The sequence below is a fragment of the Anthonomus grandis genome, chromosome 16, assembly GCF_022605725.1.
Source record: "Anthonomus grandis grandis chromosome 16, icAntGran1.3, whole genome shotgun sequence".
Lineage (NCBI taxonomy): Eukaryota > Metazoa > Arthropoda > Insecta > Coleoptera > Curculionidae > Anthonomus > Anthonomus grandis.
This window is the reverse complement of record NC_065561.1, coordinates 3,755,030-3,775,199: the sequence shown is the minus strand read 5'-3', so window position 1 is coordinate 3,775,199 and position 20,170 is coordinate 3,755,030. Positions and strand designations below refer to the sequence as shown.

The window sequence follows — 20,170 nt, the reverse complement described above, 5'->3', positions numbered from 1 at the left end:
ATCCTACAACTAAACTCAAGATTTCAAACCTATAGGATCGCAACTAGAATTTATTGATTTCCCTAACATCAAAAGGATTTGGTTTAACTCGTGCAGCTCTAAAAACTTTAGCCCATTCATTTGGAAGTTCCATACGCGACTTTTGCTGAACTAGTCCAAAATCTTTGTCGCATTCCATAAATGAATGTCCTCTTGATTTCATCAAACCTTTTTTGCACATGCACTAAGTGATGGAGGTAACGGATAACTGTGTAATTCTTATTCTATCCCCACATGAGTCGCAAAATATATCGAGAACTCGAACACTACTAGGTAGAAAGTTGTAAACAAAATGATGCAACATCGAACATACATCGTCAGAGCCTTTTCGACCGTTTGTTTCAGGATAAGTATAGAAAATACTTTGACTAGTCGACAAAACATGAATATTAAAAGAGAATACAGATAACTGTCGCTTATAATAAACATCATTTGTGCTGATGTTGGGCACTGGCAGATTTTTAACAAAATCCATGCATATTGCTTCTTTGTTCTCATTTACTCGACTAGATAATTTTGCAGCCTTCTTTCTTGAATAAAACACTTCAGCTTTATGCTTGTGAAGTAGATTTTCTTGTTGGAGGGTAGTGATTTTGTCATCTAGTTGTTTTTTTTCTATGGCATTTTCTGACACATTCTTCATTTTGGCTTCTAGGGACCTAATATATTGCTAAGTATTCGTCACAGATACTGCACGTATCCGACCTTGGGTAACCAAATGAAATGTTGAAGTCTCGTGAGAAAATAGATCTATATGTTTTATATGATACACAATATTTTTGATCTGTAACGGTATTTTTGTACATATTGTACATTTTTCTGATATTTAAATCTTCGGGCAGGTAGGTTTTTGAAGAATCCTTTAGGCTGTAATAGCTTTGTCGTCCTTTGAAAGAACTAATATGATTGACTACTATATCTTTAGCTTCCTGTTTCAGCTTGAGGGGCGCTCCAATTGGGCGCTACCAATCATTTTTAAAGATTTCTGGAGAATTTCAAGCTTTTTTTGGTTATACCATGTAAGGAAAGAAAAGCCTTAAAACAAACTGGTACTTCTATTGTCTCACCATCTAAAGAGATTCTGACACGATAAGCAAATGAACTCTTATGTAATCTTGCGTATGTAACCTATTCTGCGTTACGTGGACGTCGCTTTTGTACAGGACAGATACTAATAAGTCCACACAAATAGATGTTTTGCTCATCCACGGATTTTAATAAATTAAACTCACTTATTATCTTTTGTCTTGCACTAAGTAGAACTTTATCAAAACAGACGTTTACATTGGCAGTCGCTTCCTGTCAGGTGGCTTTGTAGGTTAAGTTTTTTAGAAACATCGGTTAGTCTTCCGTAACTTTTTCTCTTTTTTCCCTGAACTGGCATAACAACAAAGTCTTCACTGTCACTGACACTTGGATTCATTTTATACTGTTTATTAGCACTACAATATTAAAATACGACTTGTCACTTATATTTCCACAAGTTTGACGAACAATAAATAAACACCAGAACCGGTAAACGCAAGCAGAAAATAAAAATAACTGCAGTCAAGAGAGCCTTCTGACAGTTCCTGAATAACGTGCATTTGTGACGTTCCCCCTTCTTAGCATGTGGCGCGCGGACTCTCCTCCTTTTTAGCGAGTACAGCTTAATTTAAATTGTCGATGAAATTGCCTTTTTTCGCCTATATAATGTTACTAGGTGATACTGTCTATTAAAAGTTGAACGGACTGAACAGCTTAAAATTAGCAAAAAGTGACATTTCCCCTTTTTAGCCTCTACCCTTCATATATGCAGGGTGTTTCAGAACTATGGGATCAAACTTCTGAGGGTTGTTCAGGGCAACAGAAGAATCCATTTGAGTATAGGTACCCATATCCGGAAATGCGTCACTACGCCACTACGGCCCTAAGACGCGTTAAAATGTATAAAAAACATTAATTACCTAAATAGGACCTGCTGCATTTATGTTTACCTTTTGTACATGATACCATAACAACAATTGTTTAAAATCAACGCTTATCAATGTCAATTCTCAATGTCATGTTTAAAAATTTTATAGCTTACAATTTTTAAACATTTATTGCTAATGAAAAACTTTACCAATCAAGAATTGGCGGATATGCATTTTTCATACGGAGCAATAAACTGGAATGCACAAGCAGCATCGCGGTTGTATCATGAGCGTTATCCCGAACGACATCATCCTGGATACAAAAAGTTTATTGCGGTTCATCGGCGGCTCGCTGAGACAGGCATGTAAGACCAAGATGCATGATACTGGTGTTGCTCGAACCGTAAGAACGGTCGAATTTGAAGAAGAGGTGCTTCAGCGAGTTGCCGATGAACCATCAAATAGCACACGTGACGTCGCTAAGAATATGCATACGAGTAACGGTTCTGTCTGGCGGGTACTACACGAGCAACAACTCCATCCTTACCACTTCCAGAAAGTTCAAGGTATGACTGCAGCCGATTATCATCCTAGAGTTCAATTTTGTCGCTGCATCATTGCACAACCATATTTTTTACGATATGTTTTGTGGACCGATGAAGCCTCTTTCACAAGAGACGGTATTTTTAATAGTAGGAATTGGGACGATGTTTGGGACGAAGCTTATGCAATTTTTCCAAGAAAACATCAGAATCGTTGGTCTGTCAACGTATGGGCAGGCATTGTTGACGATTATTTAATTGGGCCCTTCTACCGGAACGGTTAACAGGACCTATTTATCTGCGTTTCTTGAAGAAAGTTCTTGAAAATGCTCCACTAAACGTTAGACAGCAAATGTGGTTTCAGCATGATGGAGCGCCGGCTCACTTTGCTGTACAAGTACGCGAGTATTTATCTAGGTCACTTTATCCTTTATCCTTATCTAGGTCACTTTATCCTAGGTCACCCGATTTAACGTCGCTCGATTTTTTCTTGTGGGGACATGTAAAGTCTTTAGTCTATGAAACTCTAGTAGAATCAGAGCTAGACTTAACTGGATGAATAACAGCAGCATTTGAAATCATTCAAAACGAGGATCAAATTTTTAGTGTAGTCCGCCGAAATCATGTGCGGCGTTTAAATCGGTGTATTGAGGTTGGAGGAAGACGTTTTGAACAATTGTTGTGATGGTATCATATACAAAAGCTATTTAGGTAATTAATATTTTTTCTAAATTTAAACGCGTCTTAGGGCCGTAGTGGCGTAGTGACACATTTCCGAACATGGGTTCCTATACTCAAATGGATTCTACTGTTGCACTGAATAACCCCTAGAAGTTTGATCCCATAGTTCTGAAACACCCTGGATACTCATATAACAGCATCTCATGGTTTATGAGGTCAAAGGCCTTACTGAAATCTAACAGTACAAGGCAAGAAACACAAGAGGAGTATATATTGGTTGATATTTCGGAAGCTACTTTTGTCAGGGCTGTAGCTGTTCTATGATTTTTCCGAAAACCAGACTGTACTGAGGGTATAATTTCATGCATATTTACGAATTCAAGCAACTTATCCAACACTGTTAATTCAAACATTTTGGCAAAGATAGGTAAAAGAGAAATTGGTCTTAGCTCTAAAAGATTTTCAATTTTATTTACTTTGGTAGGGGCTTAATAATAGAAGTTTTCCATATTTGTGGAAATTCCCCTTTATGTAGAGATAAATTAAACACCTTTGTCAGAAATGGAGCAATAAGCTTAATGCTAAAAAGAACAAGATTATAACTTATTTGGTCAATACCCATACTTTTTGATTTTATTCTGTCATTTTTATTTATGTCTTTAAAAACAGGTTCAGCATTATTAAGCTTTTCCAGTCTTGTATCCCGATAGAATCAGTAGCAAATTGTCTATGGGTGTGGCCAACCGGTATACATCTGCAAAAACGTTACTTATTTCATTGATATTTCACTGTTTTTATTGTCCTTTATATTCCAATCTTTTAACTTATGCCAATTTTTCTTGTATCCCTTTTATTTTTGTGGAGTTCAAATGACATATATGCCTTTTTTGTTAAAGACAACTTGTTTTAAGTTAAAAAGCTCAAGCAATGATGCCATATAATCACTTTCAACAGAATTTGCAAAAAAATGTATATTCAAATCGCTAATTAAGATTATGTAGTCATATCAAGTAGACATATTAGACAAAAAGGTTTCTTTATTATTCAAAAAAGTGTAGCTAATCTGTGGGGGCTTATACAATGTTTCTACCAGAAAAGGTTTATTCTTATATTTTATATTTTTTATACCCACAGTGGTTCAACCATGTTTTCGCTATTCTTGCTATACGAGACACTTTCATTCAGAACTGTAATTTTCAAACACTAAGCTACATACAAGCATACACCCCCACCCCTTGATTCTCTATCAGCCCTACACAATGTGTAATTGGGCACGTTTACTAGATAATCAGGTAGTGCTGGTGTTAACCATATTTCACTTACCCCAAATAAGTGAAACTGTTCATGCTGCAGCAATGCAGATACCTAGGAGAAAGAAGGGGTAAGAGATCTAATTTTTACATGTTCCATATACAAAATTATCATTACTTTCTAATGTACTCTTTGACGAATTAAAATTGGTTTTAAAATTAGTCAACTTCCAAAAAGTCACTTTTTCGCATATTAATTGGTTATTTTGTTTTAAAATTTCGTTTTTGTCTGCCAACTTATCCAACAGTTTCTTAAGGTACTCTATTTCTAGGGTAATTTTTTCCATTTCCATTTTTAACGGCATTTTCATCGGAATTTGCCGCCACATTTGCCAACTCCAAGCAGTATACAATTTTTGTTTTATCAATTACTTTTAGAATATTTCCCATACGTTTTATGCAGCTATTGTGGTAGATTGCATAACAGTTTATATATACACAGACACTACAACTTTTTTTAGCACAACACTTAAAACCTGTACTTTTTGTATTTTTTACACTAGCATCTGAATCACCGTCAGACTTGCCCGCCATCTTTTATATTTTTTTGAATATCACAAACCATTTGCTGTAGATTTTTATTAACTATATAGAGCATAGTATCACCAGCAAATAAAATATTATTTAGTTTTTCAGTCACCCAAACCATATCATTTATGTATAATACAAAAAACAATAAACAGTTCCCTGGGGCACCGAAATTTTTTTAAGTGACATTAACATTTACAGTTTCAGACATTACTTTACACATTACAATCTATTATATAAATACGACTTATTCCACTTTAAAGCATTATCGTCACCGTCATATGAAAATTGCGTAAGTCCACACTTTCCAGAAATTGAGATTTGGGCGTTATCTAAAGAATTATTTTATTAACTACAATTTGGTGTAATTAGATTGAGTTTTCGTTCATAGATGGAGCCGCCACAGCAGCAAATGAAATGTGCCTAAGTCCAGCGGTTTTTATTTTAGTTTGAATTTTGCGTAAGTCCGTGCGTTTCGTGCTATAACGACGTGTGGATTGCAGTGTTTGTTATTTCCGCAGTTTATTTTTAAATTACTTAATCATTTTAAGAAATAATTAATAGACTGTTTTCCTACAGAATTTAGTACTTATTAAGTACAGAAATGTAAAATAATATTTAAATTCGGTTTTATCTTATGTTAACTTATTAGTTTTATGCTCTATACTTTTGCGAGGACATTTTTCATATTAAATTAAATTGGAGTTACGCATATTTCATACAATAAATTATTATAGCTCTTATCGTAAAAGTCCTAAACTATTAGATTTACCCAAAAATTGAACTAATATCAAAACTTAAATCATTGTCATTGTAATTATTGCTGTTCATGTATCTTAATAATTTAATTTGCTTTTTAAGCTTTGGGCTTAATATTTATGATTAATAAGATTTTAAGCTTGTCTATAAAAATTAAAATTGTGATTTAGTAGGTAGTGTTAAAAATTGTGTTAAAATTACAAGAAAGGATATTTGGTTGTAAAATTATGATTTAACTATTTTAGAACAGTAATTTAACACAAAATCATTTAACTGTTTTAGCAGCGATACTGGGACTTATCCGTGTTTATAAATTAGTACACAACTTCTCTGTATTAATTAAAGACTGACTATAACAGATGGTATAGTTTTTTTTTGTGCTTTAAAATCTAGAATTTCATAGGTTTTTTATCTTTTTTAGAATGGATCGAACTTCAAGAAGCTTTAAAATTTTAAGCAAAGTTCTTAACGAAAGTCAAGCCAAAAATTCTAGTAGCGTAAGTGATGAGCCTGAAAACGTCGAGTTTGATAATGCTAAAAACCACGATAATGCCGAATTATCCCTTGCCATAAAGAATTTAGAAAACGAGTGCTTTTAAGCTAAAGTAGCCATAAATGATGAGAATATTAATCCTAACCTATCTAATGAAGATTTTGTTACGAAACTTATAAATCTTAATACCACCGAAGATTTTGATGCACTAATAGACATAGATTGCTTAAATAACGTAACGTTAATCGAAAAACAAGGAGCGGAACATTCTGAATATGAATCTTCAAGTGGTAATAACAATAATCAAAGTAATATTTTAAGTTTACAATCGGATCAAGGACAAGAAAATATTGATATTTAAAATTCAGATCAGGAATTGGTTGAATCTGAAATTGGGCCCGAAGAAAATTTCTTCCGAAAAGTCACATTAGAAAGTGAAGGTAGTAGCATCAATGTAACAAATAAAAAACGAAAACGTAGGCCAAACAGACTCAGCAACAGTAACGAGTGGGAGTATAATAGCAACAAGAAGAAAAGAGAAAAGGGAGAAAAGTATTTGGGGTGAAAAGACAATAAATTTGTGGTGAATAAAAGTGGAAGAAAAATTAAAGATCGTTGTACCTGCTCAAAAGGACGAAAAAATGGTTTTGAATGCTATAAAATTAAAGAAGAGGAACAAAACGGCATATGTAAAAAAATCTGGACTTTTTCGTGGAGTTTAAAACAAGTTTACGTATTAGGAAGAACGACCGCAACAGAGACAAAAAGAGCAAGAAATAGAAAAAATGAAAATGAAAGCCGAAGAAGTACATCCTGCAGTTATTTTTTGAATACAAAACCAAGTAACGACAGGGTTAGAGTTTGTAAAACCATGTTCTGTAATACCTTAAGAAAATCTCTAAAAACTATTACTTCTTGGGTTCGAAAAGATATGTGCTCTCCAGAGAAGAATAATAATGACAGCCATATAATACAAAACCGAAAAAAAGATACTGAAGATTCTACTGAACTTCTCAGAAGAAGTATTGAGAAGAAATTGTCAATTAAACAATTTTTAGAATCACTACCCAAATTAGAGTCACAATATTGTCGCAAAGCAAGTGACAAATTTTATTTGCAACCTCAATGGAAAAACAAATCGGAGCTTTTTAATACATACAAGGACTTTTGGTGTAAAGATAAGAACATTCAGCCTGCCAGTATGACATTGTTCAAATATATATTTGAGGAAATGGAATTATCTCTGTTTTCTTCGAAGAAGTATCAGTGTGATGTATGTGTAAGTTATGAACAAAGAACACTTCTGACGAAATCTATAACCTACATATTACGAAAAAGGAAGAAGCCCGCGCTGAAAAAGAAAAGGACAAAGGATCGTGTGATAGGGTTTTTACAATGGATCTGCAATCAGTGCTACTCAGTCCCAAGTCGAATGTTTCTGCTTTATATTATAGAACAAAGTTAATTGTTCATAACTTTACTATTTTTGACTTGCATTAAAAAGACGGATTTTGCATTATATGGAATGAATGGGAAGGTGAGATCAAAGCAAATTGTTTTGCTTCAATTATTTGCAATTTTTTAAATACAAAGGTTTGTCCTTTTCTTGATGCAAATAATTAAAAAAACATAATTCTTTATAGTGATGGGTGCGGTGCACAGAATCACAACGTTATTTTGGCTAATGCACTTTTAAATCTTGCAGTTCAGAATGATGTCTGCATCATTAAGAAATATTTAGAGAAAGGTCATACACAAATGGAGTGTGATTCTATGCACTCATGCACTCATCTATTGAAAAAAAAATATCTGGTAGGATTATAAACGTACTTGCAGACTATGTTTTTTATGCAAAATCTGCGAGAAAATTACCAAAACCTTACGAGGTGCAATATTTACACCATGATTATTTTAAAGATTTCTCTGGGCTAAAGTTCATTAGCAAACTCCGCCCTGGTCATAAAAAAGGGGATCCCGAAGTTCGCGATATTAGAGCATTAAAATATAGCCCTGAAGGGTCAATTGAATTTAAGCTGAGACAAACTCATACTTTTGAAACATTACCGGTCAGATTAAATCAAAATAATAAATTTTCAATCAAAACGGATATCAAAGAAACAAAAAGGAAGAAATTACTTATGGAATTACCAGGCTAGAAAGAAAAATAAGCGATTCTTGTAGGTTAAGCGTATGTCAAAAATCTTCTAAACAATTCTGTCATACATTTACAGAAGGCGAAAGGAGGCTCATGTTTAAAACATTTTGGGAAAAAATGGATTGGTGGGAGAAAAGAGCTTATATCACGGGAAATATAGAGTACACTACAACAAAAAGATCATCCAAAGGAGACGGGCCTTCCAGAAGAGCTAGACCGTACTGGTATTACTTGAGAAATAAAAACAATGCGAAAAGGAGCGTATGTAAAAAAATGTTTTTGAATTCGTTCGGACTAAATGAAGACATGGTTCATGGGTGGTTTAAAAAAACAGAACATGGTCTAAATACCACAACTAAAATATATGAGGCAACAGTGAAACATGAAGATAACACGAAAAAAAGGGCCACTCTTATTTCATGGTTCGAAAGCCTTCCCAAAATGCCATCTATATATTTAGAAAGTAAGTAGTAAGTTATATTTAGAAACCATAATTCGGTCAAAGGCGCAACTTTATAGGGAATATGTAACCTATTGTGATACTAACAATAAAGCAAAAGTGTCTTCTAAGATTTTTGATAATACATTTTGTGATATGAATTTAAGCCTTTACAAACCAAAGAAAGATTTCTGTGATACTTGTACTTCATACGAGTTTGGAAATATAAAAGAACAAGATTATGCCAATCATATAGAGCAGAAAAATATTGCTCGCGAAGAAAAATCCAAAGACAAGGAAGATGCAGGCAGACTTTGAAAAACTACCCACTATCAACGCCAGCGCATTATATTATAAGAAAAAACTAAACGTGCATAATTTTACAGTGTATAACTTGGAATCTCATGATGGGGCAAATTATTGGTGGGATAAAATAGAGGGTGACTTAAGCGCCTCTACATTCACCTCTTTGATAGTCAAACATATAGAAGAAAATTACCCAAATACTAATTTGCCAGTTATATTATGGTCTGACGGATACTGCTACCAAAACAGAAATGCAGTTTTGTTTAATGCTTTGCTAAACCTTGCAATAAAAAAAACAAATAATTGAGCAAAAGTATTTGGTGAAAGAACATACACAAATGAAGTGTGATTGTGTCCATCACCTCATAGAAGTGAAACTTAAAATCAGAAAAATGTACTTATCTCATGATTACATACGAGTAACAGAAGAATGCAGAGCAAAAACCACAACTATATAAAGCTTTTTTGTTGAACCATACGTATTTTAGTAACTATGCAGTGAAGGAAATGGTAATTTCCTCTACTGCATAGTTTGGAAAAGTATTCGCCCTGATACAAGGGTGAATGACCCAACTGTAATGGGTATACTTACCCGTGGAAGTGTACTGCAAAACACAAATTTGCATCAAAACGCACAAGCGTACCAACGACGCCGCCACTCACATGAACGCCATCTACAAGGGGAAGAGCACGTGACGATAACCACGACGGTCGGCAGACGATACGGCAAAAGCGCAGTGTTCCAACACCTTATTATCATCAATTATTTCAAACCTTCATAACTTTTGAGAAAATTACTAATTAATATTTTTTTTTGGGGAATGCTTTATTCTGTCCATAAATTTAACCTGACCACAAAGTGGTAACCGCTAAATATTATTTTTACTATTTTACTACATGCCACACCATCCTAAATTGAAACTAAATCCGCTGGATTTAGCTAAAAAATATATAATTTGGCAACACAGAACGCCACCCCGGTAAGGGAGGTCAATTCTATATTTAGAAATGTAAAGATGATTTTAACTTATTTGTTAATCTCAAAAGCAGGAACGAAAAACTCTCAAAATCTACAGCATCTATATAATTTAAATAACGGTTACATATGTTTCACCCGGTTAGGGCATCATCAGACCTTAAAAATTATTAATTTAAAATAAAATTACAATAAAAAATAAGGCTTTCCCTTACCAAAAATAGGACGATACACATACATACACGTAAACGAACTCTAATTGTATACAAACAAAACATTCCAAATAGGTACAAAGATTAAAATTTTATAATTAATACACATTGTGACATCTACAGTTAAGTTAGTTGCAAATTTTTATATTCTGATAGTGCGGAGTTCTATAGTTGGTTATTGGATGGCGCTGTGTCTGTAGCAATGGTACTCGTTGTGGGCGATGGAGATGTACAGTTAATATTGTTAAAAATAAAATGATTCTGTCCCGTAATTTTGTCGTTCACACATACAAAATCGGGACTTTTTATAGCTTTATTAATCTCCATCGTCTCTAAGAGATCGAGCTTTCTACCTTTATCACATTTATGTAGAATTCTGATATTTTCTTCGGGCGGGAAAGTGTGTCTATTTTCTAATAAGTGGTTGGCAAAAGCTGACTTGCTCACTACAATATCGGTGTTAATATGTTTATCAAACTGGGATTTATGTTCTTTAATACGCGTTGCTACTTTCCTTGCTTGTCCAATGTACACTGCGGGGCATTCAACGCATTTAATTTCATATATCCCGATGAAGTGAGCGGGTCCACCTTATCCTTAACCTTAACAATATGACTTTTAAGTGTGTTAGTAGTTTTAAATGAGGTAATTACATTATATTTTTGGAAAAAACGGCCCAAGATATCAGAGATTGTACCAAAAAATATGTCAAAGATCTGTAGGTAACATTAGCTTTAATATTTGCTTAAAAATATTCTAAGAACAAAGATTATAACACTATTGCACACTAATTTTTCCAATAACTCTTCGTGGAAAACTTTAAGTTCTATTAAAAGAAAAATTAAGACTAACGATTTAATTTTTACAAAGGCAGACAAGGGTTCGTGTTTGGTTGCTATGAACAGGGCACATTATGTTGATAAAGTCAATGATTTTTTGAATTCGGGTGACTTCGAACCTTTAAACAGGAATCCAACATCCCTAATTTTTGAAAAAATGAAAAAAAACCTTAGACCATTGTCTCACTACAATAGAATTCTTTAAATGTTCAAAATCAAGGTTATATCCAATGAACCCAAGGACTCCTTTGCCTTATGAACTTCCAAAGGTCCATAAACCTAACATACCAATAAGACCGGTCGTGTCGTTTATAGGTTCACCATGCTACAAGTTATCAGCATGGCTAAATAATATTTTGAGGGAGGTTACTCAGTTCAGGGCTCCTGTTCGGTGTTAAACTCAGTGGAATTTTGTAAATCAATTAAAAATATACAAGTTCCCCTTCGGCGCAATTAAGTTCACTAGATGTCAAAAACTTATTCCCGAGTATACCACCGAATGATTGTCTGTTGCTGGTGGTTAAACTATTAAGGGGTAAACTTCCAACACTGGTCATTGAATACTTACTATCACTCCTTTCAATCATCTTACAACAGGACTTTTTTCAATTTAATTATGGTTTTTTCAGACAGATGGGTTGGGCCATGGGTTCTTGTCTCTCGCCGTTTCTGAGTGAGGTATTTATGTGCAACTTGGAGAGCATAATAACATCTAGCGAATTTTCCAATTATCTGGTATTTTATAAGAGATACGTAGATGATATTTGTATACTTTGGAACGGGGGGGGGGGGGGGAGGACGAGAAGCTCAGAGAATTTCTAATCTTTGTGAATGTATTGCACTGTTTCTCGCACAATGCCTAAATGTGGGTTCCAGGGTTATGATTATTAGCCTTTATTAGAGCACGCAAAGAAAACGCAGCTTTATGTCGTTAAACCCAGCTTTAGTATTGAAAGATAAATCAATGTCATAATTGACAACTAATTTAATCTATAACCTCAATTCAAAAAAAAAAAATACAAAGACAGTAATGCATTCGACGATTGGCTTTCGTGGAGGCTGTGTCTTGGTTTTTCCTACTAATCTTTAGTGTAGTGTTGGCGTCTCAAAAAGGTGAGTTGAGTTTACTTCGAAGTGCAAATCTTTTGTTAAACGAATTTTTGCTTCAGCTCTCATTTTTTACAATTCTCATTTTTATATATAGTTTAGTGCATGCTTGTATTAATAGTTTCTCTGCTTTAAAACAATGAATGAAAATGGGGGGGCGGCCCCCCCCAAAATACGCTGCTCATACCTACAGATAATCAGACTAGCAATGTAAATAATTTCAGCATTTCTGACAAAAAACCGGTCTTTTATTCAAAACAGGATCTTGGACCATTTATAGTTTATTTAGAATCTACTGAAAAACTATGTTTCAATGCTGGCAGATACAATAATATTAAGATTGCTAGGGACATATTTAACTTAAATCTTACTGGTTTAAAAAGTATTAAAAACAAAGGTCTGAATAGGATTTCAGTTGAATTTATAAATTTTCAAGCAGCCAACAACTTTATGAAAAATAAAACTCTATTAGACAAAGGCTATAAAATATTCATACCTTTTAACTTTGTATCATGTAAAGGGTTAGTAAAGCAAATTGACCTCGAAATAAGTGAGGATGAACTACTAAAATGTTGTAAAACCAATAGTCATGTGGAAATATTAGACGCCAAGAGGCTCAATCGTAAAATTAATTAAATGGCGAAACAAATTATGAACCCACAGGAACTGTACTTTTTACATTTAAGGGTGTGTATTTACCTTAATCAATAACCTTTTATCGACTAAAAAGACCAATTTCCATTTATATTTCACCAGTTACACAATGTTTTCGATGTCTGCGTTTTGGACATACCCGCAATAATTGCAAGGGTAAAGAAAGATGCTTTAATTGTGCGAAAGAAACAAATGAAAATAGTGAAGAAGAACATTCTACCTGCAATACACAATGTTTATATTGTAAAGACAATCATAAATCAACAGATAAAAAATGCCCGGAGTATATGCAACAAAAAAATATTAAAGAGTTAATGGTATATGAGAATATAACTTTCTATGACGCAAGTGAAAGTATTAAAAAAACATACATTCCGAGAGATGAATTTATCTATCGTCCAAATGACTTTCCCAATATAAAAAATAATAATAAAAATAAAGGTAATTCCCAAGATAATTTGATAAGGCCCTCACAAAGACGAACTGAATATTACAAATCGGACCCAATTAAACGTTCTTTCCAACAAGTATTAACTGAAAATTCTAAAAAAAAAGAGAATAATGCATAAAGGATATGACAAAAAAGCTCATGAAGAAAATCTGATTTTTCCCAACTCAAGACCCCAAAAAGAGGATAAATCACAAAAACAAAATATGACAGTTTATACACAAGCTATGACAAACTCACCAATGCCTAGCACTAGTGCACTTCACAATCAAAGTAAATTTGAATCGCATACTTCTACATACCCTGAAAATATTGAAAACATCATACATACTATTTTAAATATGTCAGAAAAAAATAAAAAAACTATTAAAGACATTCTTTTTAATCCAAATTATGAAAATCACATGGACTTAGGCTCCGACTCACACTCAGATTCGAATTATTAAATAATGATAATAAAAACTCCAACAAACACCTCATCAACTCTACCCTAAAAATCATTCAATGGAACTTGAGAAGTATTAAGTCCAATAGGGAAAATTTACTGAATTTAATTTTTAAAGAGAATCCTGACATTCTGCTCTTAAATGAAACCTGGCTAAAATCAGAACATCATTTCAATTTAAAATCATATAACATAATAAGACAGGATAGACATGATGGCTATGGAGGTGTAGCAACTTGCATTAAGAAAAATATAATTTTTAAAACTATTGAAACCTATTCATCAGATTATATTCAATATATCATAGTGGAAATAAGTAATGTCCAGTTGACTAATATATATTGTAACTTACATATCAACTTAAATTCAGACATTTTGAAAAAACTCATAAATAATAATCCAAAAAATACCATCATCATGGGAGATCTAAATTCTCATCACCCCTTATGGGATAACTGTACTCCCAATAAAGGTGGAAACATAATAAATGATTTCGTATTCGAGAATGAACTAGTGATCATGAATGATGGTTCTAGGACTCGTTTTCAATTAGCAGAAGATTCATCAAGTGCTGTTGATTTAACAATGATCAGTGCAAATTTAGCGTTACAGGCCAATTGGTATACCACCATGGATTGTGGTAATAGTGATCATTTCCCTACCTGCCTTATAGTCAATAATGACAATAACAATTTTACTCACAATTATATTGTAAATTCATTTAATGCTAGGAATTTTCATAAAGCCGGCTGGGATGCATACCATGACAAGATTGTGTTATCTATAAGTAATTCAAGCTATAATCTAAAATATGATGAATTAATTGACATCATCAATGTAGTAGCAGACCAGGTCATTCCAGTGAAGCAAATTGGCTCAATCATTAGGAGAGGGAACCCCTGGTGGGATAGGGAATGTTCATGCTGGGTTGAAGAAAGGAAAAACGCAATTTTGACATTTAACCAACTTCCAACAATTGAAAACTATATTAAGGCAAAAAAAATCATCGCTCTAACTAGGAAAAAACTAAAAATAAAAAAAAGAGAAAAATTTAAAACATTCTGTGGAACCCTAAATAGAACCTCGAAAATTAAATATGTCTGGAATAAAATAAGAAATTTCAATAATAACTATAAAACAAATAAATTCAAAATGAATATTCCAGATAATCTCAAAAAATCTATTCTCAGAAATATGTCGGTTATAAATATTGACCCCAATTTTCAATTACTGCCCCCAAAGAAAAAGGAAACCATTTCCTTCTTTACCCTAACCGAATTACATTATGCATTGAAAAATAAAAAATCGTCTGCACCAGGCATGGATAACCTTTCATATGAAATGTTTTCTAAGTTATCTTTTAAAGCTAAACAAATCCTCCTTAACATATACAATAAAATTTTACAGGGAGAACCTTTACCAGATTCATGGAAACAATTTCACATCATTTTCTTCCTTAAACCTAATAAAGACCCTAAACGACCCGAAAATTATAGACCAATTACTCTAGCATCATGTGGGTCTAAAATCATGGAAATCATGATCAAGACTCGCCTAGATTGGATGTTAGAACATAGAGTAGAATTTACTAATAAACAGACTGGATTTCGAAAGGGGAAGGGAATTTATGACAACATAGCTTTTTTAACATCTTATGTTTTTAATGCCTTTCAATCTTCAGAATCGGCCTTAGCAGTTTTCTTGGATATTAAAGCAGCCTATGATAATGTTAACATCTATTAACTATATAATAAACTGCGAATGTTAAATACTCCCAATTATCTGGCATATACCATTTTTAATCTACTCAAAAATAGACTTCTATATTGTAGGGGCAATGACGGGTCATTTTTGGGACCAATATTAACTACAACAGGATTACCACAAGGATCCCCTTTAAGTACGATCTTGTTCAACATCTATATTAGAGAAGTGTTTTTTTTAGATCTGGAGGATGTTGAGTTGACAGGATATGCTGACGATTTGGTCATTATGGTAAAAGGAAAAAATGTGTCCATTATGGTTGATAAAATTACTCATACTATTAAAAAGATAAATACATTTTTAAACGAAAATAGTTTAGTGCTTTCAATTAATAAATGCGAAGCAATGTGGTTTACTAGGGGAAAGAACAATATTAACCCTCCACCAATTGTTATCAACAATGTTGTTATCCCCTTTAAACACCGAGTAAAATATTTGGGCATGTGGATACAGAACAACCTGAAATGGAAGATACATATAGAAAACATAGTCAACAAAGCCAAAAAATCACTCAGTGTTTTAAGGGCATTATGTAGAGTATGGTGGGGTGCAGATCCAACCACTCTTTTAGTAATCTTTTTTGCATTAGTTAGATCTCACCTAGATTTTGGATCCACATTTATTAAACCCTGTAACGGGACGGTACTTAACATGTTAGATGTTGTATTCTTTGAGGGTTTGCGAATATGTCTGGGATGCATGAAATCCACCCCCAGAGCAGCGCTATTAGCAGAGGCATCCATGATAGACTTGGAACACAGAAGAAAACTTTTAGCTATTAAACTGATATCGAAGTTCGTAACTATTACAAATCACCCCATCATACAGCTTTTAAATAATACCAGAATGAAGCTAATACATAGACCGGAGTTCTGGCATCGGGATAAAACTCCCTATTTAATTTTGGCACTTCAGGAGTTTCGACCATATATTAAATTAATCAGTAGAGGAGCAACCTTCCCATGTTACGAATGCAACTCATCAAGGTTACCAGACTGTCTCAACATCTATAAAGCGGAAATTATTGCAATTTATGATGCGGTAAAAACTGCAATAGAAAAACAAATAAAGAAAGCTATCATCTTTTCGGATTCATTGAGCGCAGTTACAAAACTTAGAAGTAATCTTTTATCTGCAAGGATAGATCGCTGGATTATCATAACAAAGCAACTAATTAGTACAACCAATGAAAAGGGCTTTGACGTCCAGCTTGCCTGGATACCGGGTCATGAAAATATACTGGGAAATTCAGAAGCGGATACTTTGGCGAAGATTGGATCCAACCTAAATGTCCCCAGAAAAATGCTCATTGACATAAATGATATTCTTAAGGTACTCAAAAATAAAATAAAAAATAACTTTTCAAACAAATGGAAATATTTAGTTGAGACTAAACATTATAATTATAGTAAAATTCAATTTGACTTCCCCTACAAAAGATGGTTTGCCAATATTAAATATGTAGATAGAAGACACATCACCACCATTATCAGAATGCGAACTGGACATTGTCTTACTAACTCACATCTATTTAAAATAAATATCAAAGATGATCCTTTATGTGACTGTGGAAGGTATGATGACTTAAATCACATCTTATTTGAATGTCCATTAAATTCTATAGACAACATGGACATGTATAAAATTTTTGTTCAAAGAATGAAATTATCACCATTATCCGTCCATGATATACTTAATGTGTCAAATAGCGAAACTATAGAAACAATCATGCATTTCCTAAATAAAAATAAAATCAAACTTTAAAGCTCAACCTGCTTTTTTCCCGCATATTCCTGAATCCTTAGTTGTATTAGTGATATTTATGTTTTCTCTCTTGCCTTTGTTGTTCTACTAATGCCCTCCATTTTAGCTTTTATTTAAAACGTTTATTGATCATAGAATATCAATTTATTTTTCTTCTTGTTTTCTATATAAGATACAAAGAACAAGGCTGAGATAAGTCGGGAGATCCCTTAATGGTTCCGAGCCAGACGACAAGGGACCCCACACAAATCGAGCTGGCAATTGCCTTGCAGCAAAGCCATCAATAAGAACAAGAACAACAAGAACAAGACAGTAATGCTCTAATACTTAAGTTATAATTATGAAATTTAAAATTATGAGAAAGAAAATAAAGTAAAATTTAGCACTTAATACTTATTCAATTGTACATCTGATAATACCTCGCATATACGTATATACTCAGTTCCCAATTTCAAATCAAATCAGTGATGGTGGCTATATAAACAATTTTGCTAAATTAAATTTAAAATCTGTGATCATTTCTACATATTAATTCCAAAAAAAAAAATCTATAAATTGCGACGAACCGATAAATCAATACCTGAAGAAACCAAGCCAAAAAGAAAAGGGGCTACCTGAAATTCTGAGTCTCTCCGACTGGTAGCAGGGTCCACCTGATCTGAATGGGGCTCCTTTGTTGGCAGCTATACGTTTGGGTCAAAAGAGGCAGCAGCAGATCGACCAGTTAGGATGCTTCCAGAATGTCTAGCAGGTAGTGGAAGGCAATCGGTATTAGGTGTAGCCGATTGGGAGGACTGCAGGTTCCGGAGGTGATGATCCAAGCGACTTGATGTGGTAACACGTGGAGTAGCAAGTGAGGTGGAAGCAGTAACAATAAAAATGCAGCAAAAGCAGAAGCAGAGGATAAGCAGAAGGTACAGGAAGGCCTAAAAATGGGGAACATGAGGTTCGACATGGCTGTCAATTTTATGGCATTTTTGTGTGGGTAAGTAAGTTAAATTTTATAAAATTGCTCTCTGAAAAGTTGGATGCATTGATGTTCTTTTGAGTTAAACCGAAAAGCATGCAAATAAGAAATTAATTAGATGAAAAAAATAGGAAAATGACTTAGGCATGTAACATGTGCTAACTTACCGAAGATGGAATGTGGCCTTTTCTGGGGTTTATTTAACACAACAAAAACAAGGAGCCCTATAAACTCTTAGGCCTACTTAGAAAATCAGCAATTAAGCTATCCTAGCACATACTAGTAACTACAAAAATTAGGCTAAGATAGGGTCTACCTTTTCACATCCGCATTAAGCGAAACTATCTGTCATACTCTAGAACCAGATAAAGAATGAATCTATTAAAAATAGGATTGTCAGTTCCCTCCAGATTTTAAGGAAGGCATTTATCTGTCAAGTACCTAGGTGTTGACATGCTGGGTTTAACTACTGGGTACTATCTGGTACCAACATTGGTTTAAGTAATTTGCAACTATGGAGCAATCTATAACTTGAGGCCATGGTTTAGCAACAATAATTTACAAAAAAAAACTGACAGACCAGATTGACATTAACATTCTTATCACTATTGATCCTTATGATTTGAACAAAATAAACAAATAGTTAATATGTGCTCAGTATTCATTAAAATTTAAAATAGGCCAAATTGACCTGCAAGGTAAAATCAATGCAAAATCAATGGCAGTTCTTAATTCTATTCAATCAACAAAACAATGAAACAATATCCCATATTATTATTTACTTTCCTCATCCAATAATGGTTTTCCTTGCGTTTCAGATCGGGTATGTTAGGAGGGACCATCTTAACGGTGTATCATATCTATGTAGTATGTATATTCATGTATGATTTTTAAATAAATTATTTTATGAAACTATGGTTGAGATTTACTTTATCTTGGCAAAAAAAAAAATTAATAAATCAGTTAATATATCTGTTGGAGATTAAACCTGTAACACATGGCCTCCACCCTAAAATAAAATTCACAGTTGAACATGAAAACAATCAGTGCTTGCCTTTCTTGGATCTCCTCTTAAAAAGGAACAACAATTCTATTAAGTTTGAAATTTTCAGAAAAACCAGTACAACAGACAACATCATACAATTCCATTCAAATTCACCTACAACCCACAAATTTGCTAGCTTTAATTCTCTGTTTTATAGATTATTCAACATCCCACTTTCCAGGGACGCCTTTAATAAAGAACTTAATATTATCAAACCAATTGCCTTAAACAATTCTTTTCCGTTAAAATCTATTCATAAATTATACAATAAATTTGTTAATAAATATAAGCTTTCATTCAATTTTATTCAAACAAATATTAAAGCTAATGTTACCTACAGATCTTTGACATATTTTGGTACAATCTCTGATATCTTGGGCCGTTTTTTCCAAAAATATAATGTATTTACATCATTTAAAACTAGTAACACACTTAAAAGTCATATTGTTAAGGTTAAGGATAAGGTGGACCCGCTCACTTCATCGGGGAAATATGAAATGAAATGCGTTGAATGCCCCGCAGTGTACATTGGACAATCTGGCAGGAAAGTAGCAACGCGTATTAAAGAACATAAATCCCAGTTTGATAAACATATAAACACCGATATTGTAGTGAGCAAGTCAGCTTTTGCCAACCACTTATTAGAAAATAGACACACTTTCCCGCCCGAAGAAAATATCAGAATTCTACATAAATGTGATAAAGGTAGGTGTGATAAAGGTAGAAAGCTCGATCTCTTAGAGACAATGGAGATTAATAAAGCCATAAAAAGTCCCGATTTTGTATGTGTGAACGACAAAAT

The 20,170-nt window shown here is 33.5% G+C and overlaps 1 long non-coding RNA gene across 1 annotated transcript; it reads left to right on the top strand.

The window, feature by feature from the left end:
• Positions 1 to 12,193: 12,193 nt before the first annotated feature.
• On the top strand, positions 12,194 to 19,205 carry LOC126745914 (uncharacterized). The gene is made up of 3 exons (XR_007663751.1): positions 12,194 to 12,287; positions 17,529 to 18,341; positions 19,142 to 19,205. It is a non-coding gene; the product is annotated as an uncharacterized LOC126745914 (long non-coding RNA).
• Positions 19,206 to 20,170: the final 965 nt, after the last annotated feature.